We start from the raw sequence: 6,623 nt of genomic DNA, 5'->3' as shown, positions 1-6,623 counted from the left end.
AGTGCCTTGAAGAAGAGAAGGACATCTGTGAGGGTGAGAACCTGAACCCTTAAGGCTAGCTTTGGCTTAAATCCAAGGTCTCTCTCTCTCTCTTCAAACTCTGTTCTACAGATGAACAGTTGATGAAAGATATAACTGAACGGTGATCAAAATGCTTAGCATACCAATACAGAGACCTACCTTCAAATGAAGAAATAGTATATAAATTTCAAATCTCTTTTATCTCATGTGAACATATACATTTGAATTTGAATGCCCTTTTAAGAAAATAATGTGTAACTAAGAATAATTTTGGAAATTTTCTATGAATAAAACTTAGTAATTATACGTATTTGAAAGTATGTCTATTCAAATGTTACAAAGATCATAAATCATTAATATAGTGAGCATAGTTGTATAATTTACATCCTAAGTGGTAAATGTGTTTATTATATTCAATTCTGTGTACTTTCCCATTTATAGCCACTCTACATGAGTCAGAATTGACTCAAAGGCAACTGTGGAGTCCTTAAGTGGTCCCAAATGGTTAACACACTCAGCAGCTAACTGAAAGGCTGAAGGCTCAGGGACACCCAGAGGTGCCTCAGAAGAAAGGTCTAGTGATCGACTTCCAAAAAATCAACCACTGAAAGCCCTATGGAGCACAGTTGTATTCTGATACACATGGGGTCGCCATGAATCAAAATTGACTTGCTGGTAACTGGCCTTTAGTGGTACATGAAATTGCATCTGTATATCGATTTAGAGGCTTTTAATAAACAGCACGGACACAGACGTGATTAACTAAAGTGAGTATGTTGCAAAGAGTTTAGGAAATTATTAAGATGTCTGTGCTTTTCAGACTACCATTTTGGGGACTTCAAACAAGTGTCTGAATTTCTATGGGCGTCACTGTCTTCGTGCATAAAAGAACAACAGGACTAGATTGGGCATTCCAATACCACTTCCATCATGGAGAAGATAAAATAAATGCATCAATATATAAACAAATAAACCGACTGTCACAAAACAAAGACTATTTTTGTCACAGATCAGGTAAGGATGCTGTGGCTTGGTATAGGGTGACAGTGATGGACTTCATATTCAGGACATATTTTGAATGCAGATTAGCAGGACTTGTCAAAGAACTGAGTGTGGAAAATAGGAGTCAAAGATAATTCCTAGGATTTTTGTCTTGTGCAATGGGTGAATGGTGGTGACTTTGACTGAAATGGGAAAACTGGAGGAAGGAAATTTAGGGTGAGGAAATCTAGAGTTTTGTTTTACATAAGTTAATTTGTAATTCTCCTTACTCACCCTCAGGAGATGTTGTCTACACAGTTGCATATCCAAGTCTGGAGTTAGAGGAAGTCATAAGCTTATAGATGGTGTTTAAATCCAGTGAATTTGGATATAATGGAAATAAGTATTTTCTGTTATGAAATAATTGGCAATCTTATTAAGTATAATATTACAAATTAAATTAGAAACATGACATAAAATGTAATCAACTGCTAACATGAAAATAAGCATGAGGATGGCAGTGTACTATAACTGAATGAGCTAGTTCTCTAACATGAAGTAACCATGTAACCCAAGACAACTATTTTAGTCTCTCTTGGCCTTGATGGAGATAACTGAACTTCTTTCCTAAGACAGTCCCTCCAACTAGGAATATCAATATCACCTCGGATACTAGGTTAAAATAATCTCATTCTAAACAGGCAATCAAAAATTGGAGAAAAATAAGTCCACAAGGGAAAATATCATAGAAGAGCTTCCCATGGTGATTCTGATATGCTATCAGGTTTGTGCCCAGCACAATTTGAGCCCCTTGCTAATAGCAATGCAATCATTCTTGTGGCCAGTGACTCTTTCCTGAGAATAGGAGTAAATGAGGAAAGTAAGAAAATCAGAAATAAGGTCGTAAATAGGGAAAATCAGAAATCAGGTCAATACCTATGAAAATTGGCTCAGGGCACCTTTAATATGTTTACACTGACCAATGAACCCTGATCAAGGATGACAGAGGAAAGAGTTTAAAGGATTAAATCCATAGTCCAATAACTCTCCATTATATCTCATTGTTTGTTTTCCTTCTGTTATTTAATTCTTTAAAACAAAGCATAGGCATGGATAAAAGAAATGAAACATCAGGCACAGACTTCACCTCTGGGCCTCTACCTGGATATGAAACATATCAATCTTTTTATTGGTGCCATGCTTCTGATCTACATTGTGGCTCTCATTTTGAACTCCATTCTCATCCTCCTGATCTGAGTAGATTCTCACCTCCACACACCCATGTACTTCCTGCTCAGCAAGCTGGCCCTCATGGACTTGACATTAATGTCTAGCTTTGTCCCCAAAATGGCCATCAACTTCTTCTCAGGGAGGAGAAACGTCTCACGGCCAGCCTGTGGGACTCAGATCTTCTTCTTTTTGACTCTGGGAATTGCCGAGTTCATCCTCAGCACCCTCACGTCCTATGACCAGTATGTGGCCATCTACTACCCTTTAAGATATGTCATCATCATGAGTCCTAGGGTCTGTGTACAGATGGCTGCTTTCCCCTGGGCCAGGGGTGCCATTACATCACTGGTACACACAGCCTATGCCATGCATTTCCCTGCTTGTGGTTCCAGAGGTATTTCCCATTCCCTCTGTTATCTCATGGCCATCCTAAATTTGGCCTGTGAGGACATCTCTGCCTATGAGAAGGTTGTGGTGGTGACAAGCATTGTGGTGCTTCTCATTCTCTTGTCCCTCATCTTCTCCTCTTATGCTCTCATCTTCCTTGTCACCCTCTGTATGAACTTCCCTGAGGGAAAAAACAAAGCCCTGACCGCTTCCTCCACCCTTTTGACTGTGCTATGCCTCTACTGTGGCCCTGCTATGGGTGTCTACAGGAGGTTTAGTTCCTATCATAATGTCAAGCTGTACCAGGTACTCTTTATACTCGGTCCTATTCTCACGCCTATGTTGAACCCCCTAATTTATAGTTTTAGGAACAAAGCAGTGGTGGGAGCCTTAAGAAAGGTGCTAGGTTAATACTGATGTCAAATTAACATAAGATGATATGTCCATTTGTAATATTAACTTTAATTCGACCTAAGTAAATTGTACTTATGTATTAAGAGGTCTTAGTTTTGAAGTAATTCACTCACTTAACAAGTATTTGACTATGGCTTTCTGTGTGTCAGGAACTCTTCTGGGTACTTCCAGTGTCCTCCTTAGAACTGCTTTAGAATCGTGTTGGGGTTTCTCAGGTTCCATAAACCTAGGTTTCTGTATATGGCCCCTCCTTGGAAATCCTATGGAGAAGTTGTACTCTGTCCTATAGGGTCGCTATGAGTCAGAATAGACTCGACAGCAACGAGTTTTAGAGCTTCACTTCTTTGAAGCCAGCTTGCTATATTAAGTCCCCCTCTGAGAATGTTGACTTCCAGGAATTAGTTATTCCACAAATGTGGTGGTGACAAAAAGTGATGATAAAACTGTACAAAAAAATCCAGGAAAGTTGGAATGAAGATATCGCATTATACCTCTGAGCAACAGAGAGTTCTCATCCAATCCCTCAGAGAAGTGTATCTTGGACATGAACCTAGAAATGCTTTATGCCTGTATTCTCCATCTTCCAGCACACACTTGCAGCCATCCACACCCTAAACCAGCCGTATATCAACTACTCCTGACACAGTTACAGTTTTTTTTTAGGCGAAAAAATAATCAACTTTATTGTGACACAGTTACACTTTTGTATTTCCAACAGCCTTAATCAAGATTGTTCAAGAGTTGAACTGTAATAGTTCAACAGAGCAAAGAGTAGACTGAAGCTGGCCAAGATTACGTGTTATAATCATAATTGCAAGGTAATTGAGCCTAAATTAAACTACTGGACGAAATGTTTTGACTAAGCTCATAAAGTAGTTAGTTTGAATTTAATTAACTCATCAGATAAGTAAAATGATAATTTTCAAGTGTATCTCCTTGCTCACTGGTAAAGAAGAATAAGAAACACACTTTCAGTAAGAATGAACAGTAGCCTGGTAAGTTAAGTGTGTGTATAACTCAAGCCTTATGTAGGAAACTAGAACTAATTATATGTCAGAAATGATTGAGGGTACACAGATGAAACTCCTTTATCTACCAAGTGGATAAGCAGATTAATCAAGATTTGAACTTTGAAGAGTTATGAAAGTTAACAACCGAGTAAAAAAGAATGGTGATGTGCTGAATGAGATCTATCACTTAGAGTATTTGAAGGTATAAAACTAGTAGTCTCTTTAATGATGACTAAATGTACTATGCAAAGACCTACTGATAAAGGACCAAATCATCTCAGTACCCAAGCAATGACTTAAAAATCAAATTTGTGTATCACTATGAATCAGAATCAATTCAATGGCAACAGGGATGTGAAAGAAGTTTGATTCTCAGCACTACAGTCTAATTTTTTCAATATACACAAAAGGCCATTATACCCCAACAAGAAAAACCAAGTGGACCACATGAACCACACCCTCCACCAGCCTGAGGCCAGAAGAACTAGATGGTGTCCAGCTACCACCAATGACAGCTCTAACAGAGATCACAATAAAGGGTCTGCATCAGAGTGGGAGAAAAATGTAGACCAAAATTCAAATTCACAAAAAAAGACCAGACTTACTAGTCTGACAGAGACTGAAGGGACTTCCAAGACTATGGCCCCCAGAAATCCTGTTAACTCAGAACTGAAGCTACTCCTGAAGTCCATCCTCAGCCAAAGATTAGACAGGCCTATAAAACAAACAATAAAACATGCGAGGAACCTGCTCCTTAGTTTAATCAAGTATACCAGACCAAATGGGCAACGCTTGCCCAAAAACAAAAGATGGAGAAGGCAGGAAAGGACAGGAAAACTGGAAGAATGGACACAGGGAACCCAGAATGTAAAGGGAAAGGGGGAGAATGCTGACACATGCAACGATTACAATCAATGTCATAAAACAATTTATGTATAAATTTTTAAATGAGAAACTAATTTGCACTGTAAATTTTCACCTAAAGCACAATAAAATTAAAAAAAGTATATATATATATATATACACACACAAAAAAGGAAGAAAAACCAAGTGATAGATTTACATCTGTAGTATGTGCATAGGCAGCTCCTCTACCACCACTTTTCAAATGTCACCAAATCAGTAGTCATCAAAAGGAAAGTCTAAAAGATTCAGGCCAGTATTTTAGGGGACAAAGAATTTCTTAAGCCCCACACAGATTTGATGAATCAGAATCTGCATTTACCAAGATCCTCAGGTGATTCTTATTCTCATTAAAGTTTGAGAAGCCCTACTCTAGTCCCTACCTTCTTGCCCATTCCCACTCCATTAACTTACCTCAAAATCCCACCCTCAATCTCTTGCATTATGGTTTCTATGCCTTAATCTCTTCCCCTTCCATGCATCCTCCATACAGTTGCCAGAAGTGATATTTCTACCAGGAAGATATGCTCCTTCCTTGTCATGATTAAAAACAATCACTGTTAATGTCCTCTCTTACTTTCAAACACTTTAGCATGAAAAACTATCTAACTGCAATCCTTCTTCCTTTCTTCTAGATTCAAACTCTAGCATCACAGAATTAACTACCCCTTCCTCCAGGCCCCTGCACTTTAATGCTCCTCTGCCTTTGAGAAAGGTGTCTTGCCTGCCGAGAGTGGCTTTCTTCTTATTCATGGTGCAGTAGTATGAATGCAGAGCTTGGAATCAAACATATTTAGAGCTTAATACTGGTTTGCCTGCCATGTAGTCTTGGACAATGTACTTCTATCTGGCCTCTATTTTTAGATGTGGAATTAATAATACCTAATTCAGTGATTTGAGGGAATTACTCCAAATGCTTGGACAGTACCTCTTACATTCTTTAATGCCTGATTCTAATGTTACCTTCTCTATGACCATTCTCTTTGGGCTCATGGCAAAGTTAGTCCCTCCAGCCTCCTCTGTGCCTATTTTCAGAAGTTCAACTCTATGCCTTCATTTAGAGATGTGGTATGGCTGTGGCATCTGTGCACTGCACGTGACTGACAGCATCTTCACTTACCCTGGTGCCTACTCAGAGTGACCTTTGCCCAACATGGGGCATTCTTGTCTCTGGGTTCACAGAAAACCTACAAGGTATGTGATGCAAACCTCATTTTAGACAGAAGAGCAGATGAATAGTGTGATCTTCCTAAACACCTAGAGCCTGCCTTCCTGTCTAATTTGGTGCCCCACTAGACTGTACTGTGATCAGAACTTATGCATCAGAAGAATGCAGCCCCCACTTCTACAGCCCTTGCTTTAGAATCTGAACAGAGACATAGGGAAAAACAACCGTAAGCCCAAACTTGGGAGCGGGACGCTTGGTTTAAAATTCCTCCCTGCTTCTTGCTCTCTGTGTGACTGTAGAGAAGTTACTTGGTCTTTCTGTGCTTTGGTATCCTAGTCTGTAAAATGAGGGCAATTCTAGAAATGCTAATGGGGATGTTGTGAGAACTATATGAGCTAATATATGTAAAGTGCTTAAAACAGTAACTAATGCATAACAACCTCTATATAAGTGTTAGTGTTAATATTTAAAAAGTGGAAATCTTATTCTCATGGCAACTGAAAAATATC

At 38.9% G+C, this 6,623-nt stretch overlaps 1 pseudogene; it reads left to right on the top strand.

Moving 5' to 3' along the window:
* The first annotated feature begins 2,111 nt into the window (after positions 1-2,111).
* On the top strand, positions 2,112-3,146 carry LOC101356836 (olfactory receptor 2T4-like; annotated as a pseudogene).
* Positions 3,147-6,623: the final 3,477 nt, after the last annotated feature.

This window comes from Trichechus manatus, unplaced genomic scaffold, assembly GCF_000243295.1.
Source record: "Trichechus manatus latirostris isolate Lorelei unplaced genomic scaffold, TriManLat1.0 scaffold00181, whole genome shotgun sequence".
Taxonomy (NCBI): Eukaryota; Metazoa; Chordata; class Mammalia; order Sirenia; family Trichechidae; genus Trichechus; species Trichechus manatus.
This window is presented reverse-complemented; position numbering and strand designations above follow the sequence as displayed.